Source organism: Chiloscyllium plagiosum, chromosome 50, assembly GCF_004010195.1.
Source record: "Chiloscyllium plagiosum isolate BGI_BamShark_2017 chromosome 50, ASM401019v2, whole genome shotgun sequence".
Lineage (NCBI taxonomy): Eukaryota > Metazoa > Chordata > Chondrichthyes > Orectolobiformes > Hemiscylliidae > Chiloscyllium > Chiloscyllium plagiosum.
Genome location: NC_057759.1, coordinates 115586 through 123731, shown reverse-complemented (window position 1 = coordinate 123731; position 8146 = coordinate 115586). Strand labels below are relative to the sequence as shown.

The following is an 8146-nucleotide window of genomic DNA, read 5'->3' as shown; positions in this document are numbered from 1 at the left end:
GGCTGGGAGTCTGTGAACCACCGCAATCTGCGGTTGCAGGGGACTGCTGCGTGCAGCACCCTCCACCCCAGATCCCCGAGAGAAAGGGGGAGGACTCCCGCATAGAGAGCCCTCCACTGGGGATCCCCACCGCCTGGTGGCAAATGGGCATGCCAAGGCGTGTCCGGACGGTGGATGAGGGAGAAGAGGTGGACGGTGTGCAGCAGCAGTCTATATAGGGCCCGCCTTTTTACCCCCTGGAAGGAAACAAAATTAAAATTCCGGAGGCGGCTCAGGTTGTGGGGCACAGGCTCCCGCGGGAAGTACGGGACCTTGGGGCCAATGTGAAAACCTGTTGTTTTTACTCTGTAGGTGTCAGTCATTAACATATGAAAGTGTCTCATTTAGTATCGACAATTTTGAGTGGGACCAAACACCACTTTAGACAGTCTCAGGTAGGACTTCCTCCCCTCCACACCCATATCCTTTGAATATTAGCGCCTGAGCATTGACAGTAAGTTTGTATTTATAACTGCAGCATTTGGTAAGGGGCAATATATTGTACATTGCAGAAACTGGCAATAACAATGTTACTGCTGATGTTACACTGTTTGTCAGTTTCTCACTAGTGGATAGCTGCATTGAATCTTTACAATTCATTGCTTTGCAACTGACTCCATATTTCATTCTTTAACTGCCCGTTTGTTGTTTCTAATCTTGTTTTCACTCAGTTTCTGTCAATACACTGGCATGTGAGAGAGCAAATATTTCAACATTTCTAACTTTCAGATGAAATGAATGTTTTTTTTTACTCCATCCCTGTACTGTCACAGTGACTTGTAATTGAATCTGTCAGTGATCTGTGAGCACACAGTAAGTTAGTAATAAAGTGAAAGGTGAATGATGCCTCTCATTTCTGTCATACAATTGCAGGGCATATACACTACAGTTATTAATTTCTTTCAGACTTGTGACTGTTTAAATTTCTCAAAGCAGAAGACAACAAGAAAAATGAGAAGTCAGCGAAAATTTTATCTGCCTGTCTGTACTCAGTTCTGAGAATGTGTGCTATCAAAATGTACCTGTCAGTTTTTTTGTGAATATAAGAACTTTGTTTTAAATCTTATACCTGTCAGTTTCTCCAATGTGAATGTTTGAGTGCAGTTTTCAATCTGTACCTGACAGTTTCAACTAAAAGAATGAATGAGTGCATTTGGAAGTATCTGTACCTTTCAGTGTGTGCTCTGTGAATAAGTGAGTGTACTTATAATATTTGGCTCTGTTTAAGATGACACTTCCCAGAAACTGCAGGAGCTCTTTTTACTTCAGGTCTCTGTTGCTCAACATGAATAAGATTTTATCTATTGCCATCCATGTCAGTCTAGCATGGTGACACACTGGTGCCAGGGACCCAGTTTCAATTCCAGCCTTGGCTCATTGAGCAAACTTCACACAGGCATGTTCCCCACATCTGTATTGGTTTTGTTACGGCACGGGGAAAACCCCTTTGCTAATTTAAATCCAGCAACACAGAAAAGATTTATCCCATGCAGTAATCTGTGAAAATATGATAGGCCATGAACTAGTTAAAGTAAAGAAATTACAGCTTTATTTATAAAAGTATAACAGAGAGTGATAACGAACAACTATTTACAACTCCTTCCTCTAACCTATCTTCTTTAATACTAGTCCAATAGAACTCCTGATGAAGATTTACAAAACAAAACTTCTTATCTCAAAACCAGGCAGCTTTCAGTTCTTTTCTGTATTCCAGTCGTCTTTTGTTCTTCTTGGGCATTGTGCTTTACTAGTTACTGACTGATAAAGGTACTTTAAAGAGAGCTATTTTTCAGGCAGTCTTTTTACACGCTGGGGGCTTCGCAATTCTCCTCCCAATTGTTCAATTTTCCCAGGTCTTATACCTCCAGAGTATCGGATTGAGTCATTGGCTTTGAAGAATGTCAATACACTCAGTATGAAGTGGTTTGGAATTTGTTATTTTCAGGATATAATTTAAATTGATTGGTTGAATTCAAATTGGTTTTTATCTCCAGGCAAACAGCTACTTGTGTTGTTCGACCAAATGTTACCTTTTTTTTTTCAGAGCACTTGGTGCTGTCCAGTAGTTCTACTGGCTGATAACTTTCTTAAAGGTACAGTACACTCACATCTTCATAACAATTTTGGCTGGGTGCTCTAGTTTCCTTCCACAGTTCAAACATGTGCAGCTTAGCTGGATTAGCCACGGTAAATTGCCCTGGAAATATTCATCAACGTGCAGCCTAAATGGGTTAGCTACGGTAAAGGTGTGGTTATGGGGGTCAGGTAGGGCCTATATCTGGGTGGGATGTGCTTTTGGCAAGTTGTTGCAGGCCGATTCTGGTTATTTTCTGTGACCTCCATCTGCACTGGAGAAATTCAACGTACTGTAAATAAAAGTGAGACCTTTTACACTGTTGTCAGTCTCTGACACTGTAAAACAGTTTGGATAATTTCCACAACTTTCATTCTATGGTACAGTTTATGATTGTATGTTATTTTCTGGATTGGTCAGTCTCTGGTCTGATTGTATACTTTGAATTCATTGTTCACATGTTTATAACAAGACAGTATGAGAGTTTCTTCATTCTGCGTCCAATAATCTCTGGGTATCTATTTAAATGTATACCATTTCATGTCAATGTTTAATTCTACTTTCCAGTTTATCAGCTAGTTTGTGTTAACAGACATGGGCCACTCTATTCTGGCCAGGTACAGGCCACCCCTACAGCCTTTGACAAAGTCCCATATAAAAGACTGGTCCAAACTCGGCTCTTGGAGTCTCAAGCAAACTGGAGCTGAAATGAGATGCAGACCGGATGCAAACTACAATGGTGGAGGGCTGTGTTTGTGACTGGAAGCCTGTGACCAGTGGTGTACCACAGGGATCAGTGTTGGGACCCTTGCTGTTTGGTAAGTACATATTAACAATTGGATGTGAATGTAGAATGTATCATTAGTAAGCCTGTAGATGGGTTTTTTGGTGTGGAAGTGTTAAATGTTTCAATGCAGCCTTGGAGTGCAAAGGACCTGTTTCTCTACTGCATTGTTCTTTGTTCTGTGACACCGGGGGATGGTGTCACAGTGAGGGGGATGGTTTCAGGCTACAGTATGAGTACATTGGGCAGAGCAATGACAGATGGAATTTAATCCTGATAAATGTGCATTTTGGAAGGTCTAATAAGGGAAAGAATTACACAATGAAGGATTGGTCCTGAGGGAGTACTGAGGAACAAAGGGACCTTGGTGTACAAATCTATAGATTGCAGACAGGCTGCTGAAGAAGGCATACAAAATGCTTTCCTTCAGTACCAGAGCTGTTGAATATAGCATCAAGGAAGTCTTATTACAACTTTACAAAACAGATCAAATACCATGTGCAGTTCTGACTGCCACACAATTAGAAGGATGGGATTGGCTGGAGAGGATGCAGTGGGTTGGAAAGTCTCCGTCAAAGGGGACCGTATGAGCTGGGTTTGATTTCCTTGGAGCAGAAGAGGTTGAGGGAGGATCTGACTGGGATATACTAAATTGTGAAAGATGCAGACAGAGTAGATTGTGTGAATCTTTCTTCCTTTGGCAGATATGTCAAAGACCAGAGAATAAAAGTTGAAGGTGTGGGGAAAGCATTTTAGAGGATATCTGAGAAAAATATTTTGACCTGGATGGTGGGTAAAGTTTGTAATGTGCTGCCTGAGTGTGTGGTGGAATACTCTCACAGCATTTCAGCAGCATTTGGATGTGCCCTAAAGAAGCCAGGGTATAGTCGGCTATGGGCCAAGTGCAGGTAAATGGGATGAATGCAGTTTGGTGTTTGTTGGACATCATGGACGTAGTGGGCTAACGGACCTGTTTCTCTGTTGTATGACTCTATATCTCTATAACATCCTTGTAAATCTTTTCTGCACCATCTCAAGTTTAACAACATCCTTCCTGTAGAAGGATGATGAGAATTGTACACAATCTCCTGAAAGTGGCCTCGCTAGTGTCCTGCACAGCAACCAGATGACACCCCAACTCCTACACTCCATGTTCTGACCAATGAAGGCAAGCATGCCAAAGGCATTCTTCACCACCCTGTCTATCTGAGACTCTACTTTCAAGGAAATATGCACCTGCACTGTGTGGTCTCTTTGTTCAGCAACACTCACCAAAGCCCCACCATTAAGTATATAATTGTTGCCCTGGTTTGTCTTACGAAAATCAAAGTCCTCCCATGTATCTAAACGAAACTACATCTGTCACCTCTTGGCCCATTGACCCACCTGATTGAGGTCATAATTGGTATTTTTTTTTCAGTACACAGCGATATAATTATTTGAAGACTGTTGAAGTAAAGGTAGGTGTTAATTACCCTGCGCTGTATTGTGATGGTACTCACCATCATTGGGACACTTGTGTAGCTCTACAGAGAGGAGGATGAAGGCAGAAGGACTTTGATTTTCTCTCATGCAGTGGGGGAAAGTTGGTGTGTTGCCTCCCAGGTGCCAGGGTTCCTGATGTCTCAGATCATGTTTTCGGGACCCTTGGAGGGGGGGGGGGAAGCTGCCCCAAGTCGTGGTCCACATAGGCACTAACAACATAGATAGGAAAAGGGATGCGGATTTAAGGCAGAATGTCAGAGAGCTAGAGTGGAAGGTTGGAGCTAAAACAAACAGTTGTTATTTCTAGTTTGTTGCCCGTGCCATGTGCTAGCGAGATGAAGAAAATGGAGAGAGAGGAGTTGAACACGTGACTAAAGGGATGGAGTGGGAGGGAGAGTTTTGGATACCTGGATAATTGGGGCTCACTCTGGGGTAGGTGGGGCTTCTACAAACAATGTGTTCTACACCTGAAGCAGAGGGATACCAATATCCTGGGGGACGTTTGCTAATGCTCTTCAGGAGGGTTTAAACAAATTCAGTAGGGGGAATAGGAACCTAAATTGTAGTTCCCGTGTCCAGTGACTGAGCGTAGTGAGGTTAGAAATATGGTTTCAATGTCGCAGCAGTGCACCAGCAAGTATGAAGGTGGTTTGAAGTGTGTCTACTTCAATGCCAGGAGCATCGGGAATAAGGTGGGTGGACTTGCAGCATGGGTTGGTATTTGGGACTTTGATGTTGTGGTCATTTCAAATACATGGATCGAGCAGGGACAGGAATGGTTGTTGTAGGTTCCTGGATTTAGATGTTTCAGTACGAACAGAGAATATGGCAAAAAAGGGGGAGGTTAGTCAAGGACAGTATTACGGTGGCAGAAAGGATGTATGAGGACTTGTCTAATGAGGTAGTATGGGCTGAGGTTAGAAACAGGAAAGGAGAGGTCACTCTGTTGGAAGTTTCCATAGGCCTCAGAATAGTTCCAGAGATTTAGAGGAAAGGATTGTAAAGATGATTCTGGATAAGAGTGAGTGTAACAGGGCAGTTGTTATTGACTTGAAATACTATACTTTGAATACTTCAGATGGGTCAATTTTTGTCCAATGTGTGCAAAAGGGTTTCCTGACACAGTATGTAGACAGGCCAACCAGGGGGGCGAGGCAATAATGGATTTGGTACTGGGTAATGAACCCGACCAGGTGTTAGATTTGGAGGTAGGTGAGCACTTCGGTGAGAGTGACCACAATTCGGTTGTTTACTTTAGCGAAGGAAAGGGAGATCGGTATACACCGCAGGGCATGTTTTATAACTGGGGAAAAGACAATTATGGTGCGATTAGGGAAGATTTATGATGCATAGGATGGGAAAGGAAACCACAGGGGATGGCACAATTGAAATGTGGAGCTTATTCAAGGAATTGCTACTGCGTGTCCTTGATAAACTTGTACCTGTCAGGCAGGGAGGAAGTGGATGAGCAATGGAGCCGTGGTTTACTAAGGAAATTGATCTCTTATCAAGAAGAAGGTGACGGCTTACGTTACGATAAGATGTGAAGGCGCAGCTAAGGTGCTTGAGAGTTGCAAGCTAGCAGGAAAAGACCTAAAGAGAGAGAACTAAGAAGAGGCAGGAGGGGACAAGAGAAGTCTTTGACAGATAGGATCAAGGAAAACCCTAAAGCTTTCAATAGCTATATCAGGAATAAAAGAATGACTAGAATAACTTCCAGGCCAATCAAGGACAGGAGTGGGAAGTTGTGCGTGCAGTCCGAGGAGATAGGAGAAGTGCTAAATTAATATTTTTCATCGCTATTCACACTGGAAAAATACAATGTTGTTGAGGCTACTAGACTAGATTGGATATAGGTTCCCAGCAATTCTGGGAAGTTTGAAAATAGATAATCCTCTGGGCCAGATGGGATTTATCCGAGGATTCTCTGGGAAGCCAGGGAGGAGATTGAAGAGCCTTTGACTTTGATCTTTGTTGTCATTGTCTACAGGAATAGTGCCAGAAGACTGGAAGACAGCAAATGTTGTCCTCTTGATCAAGAAGGGGAGTAGAGACCACCCTGGTGATTATAGATCAGTGAGCCTTACTTCGGTTGTGGGAAAAGTGTTGGAAAAGTCCAGAAGAGACAGGATTTCTAATCATCTTGATAGGAATAAGTTGATTAGGAACAGTCAATATGGTTTTGTGAATGGTAGGTCGTGCCTCACAAGCCCTATTGAGTTCTTTGAGAAGGTGACCAAACAGATGGATAAGGGTAAAGCAGTTGATGTGATGTATATGGATTTCAGTAAAGTGTTTGATTAGGTGTTTTCAGTAAGGTTCCCAACTGTCAGCTATTGCACAAAATATGGAGGCACAGGATTGAGGGTGATTTAGCGGTTTGGTTCAGAAATTGGCTAGCTGAAAGAAGACAGAGGGTGGTAGTTGATGGGAAATGTTCACCCTGGATTTCAGTAACTAGTGGTGTATCGCAAGGATCTGTTCTGGGCCCACTGCTGACCTGGCGGAGGGCGCAGAAGGATGGGTTAGTAAATTTGTGGATGACACTAAGGTCAGTGAAGTTGTGGACAGTGCCAAAGGATGTTGCAAGTTACAGAGGAACACAGATCAGCTGCACAGCTGGGCTAGAGGTGGCAAATGGAGTTTAATGTGGAAAAGTGTGAGATGATTCACTTTGGAAGGAGCAATAGGAATAAAGAGTACTGAGCTAATGGTAAGGTTCTTGGCAATGTAGATGACCAGAGAGATGTCTGTGTAAATGTGTGTAGATCCCTTAAAGTTGCCACCCAGGTTGATAGGGTCGTTAAGAAGGCTTATGGTGGTTAGCTTTTATTGGTAGAGGGATTGAGTTTTGGAACCATGAGGTAATCCTGCAGTTCTACAAAACTCTGATGTGGCCACACTTCGAAAATTGCGCCCACTGCTAGTCACCGCATCACAGGAAGGATGTGGAAGCTTTGGAAAGGATTCAGAGGTGATGTTGCCTGGTCTGGAGAGAATGTTTCATGAGGAAAGGCTGAGGAACTTGAGGCTTCATTAGAGTGAAGAAGGTTGAGAGGTAAATTGATATAGACAAATAAAATAATCAGAGGGTTAGACAGTGTGGGCAGTGAGAGCCTTATTCCACCAATGGTGATGGCTGGCACAAGGGGACATCGCTTTAAATTCAGGGATGATAAATCCAAGACAAATGTCAGAGTAGTTTCTTTCTTCAGAGTGTAGTAGGGGCATGGAATGTTCTGCCTGCAACTATCGTAGATTTGCTAAATTTAAGGGCGTTTAAATGGTCATTGGATAAACATATGGATGAAAATGCAATAGAATACTGCGCTGTCATGTTCTATTATCTCACTAAACCTTTCCTATTCCATTGTTTCAAAATACAATTATGTGATCGCATTGAGTATTTAAGAGAACAGTATTGAATTTTCTTAGTTAAAAACAATGACTGCAGATGCTGGAAACCAGATTCTGGATTAGTGGTGCTGGAAAAGCACAGCAGTTCAGGCAGTATCCAAGGAGCAGTAAAATCGACGTTTCGGGCAAAAGCCCTTCATCAGGAATACAGGCAGAGTGCCTGAAGGGTGGAGAGATAAATGAGAGGAGGGTGGGCGTGGGGAGAAACTAGCATAGAGTACAATAGGTGGATGGGGGTGGGATGAAGGTAATAGGACAGAGAGGAGGGTGGAGAAATAAATGAGAGGAGGGTGGGAGTGGGGAGAAAGTAGCATAGAGTACAATAGGTGAGTGGGGGAGGGGATGAA

General features: G+C 43.0%; 1 protein-coding gene and 1 long non-coding RNA gene across 3 annotated transcripts in view; both read right to left on the bottom strand.

Annotated features, from left to right (window-relative positions):
* The window catches only part of LOC122544536 (histone H1-like), a 193967-nt gene that overhangs the window by 138984 nt on the left and 46837 nt on the right, over positions 1 to 8146 (bottom strand).
* The window catches only part of LOC122544630, a 12146-nt gene continuing 5565 nt past the window's right edge, over positions 1566 to 8146 (bottom strand). For both annotated transcript variants that reach the window (XR_006310364.1, XR_006310363.1), the window contains exon 4: positions 1566 to 2405. This is a non-coding gene — a long non-coding RNA (uncharacterized LOC122544630). The remainder of the gene's footprint in view (positions 2406 to 8146) is intronic.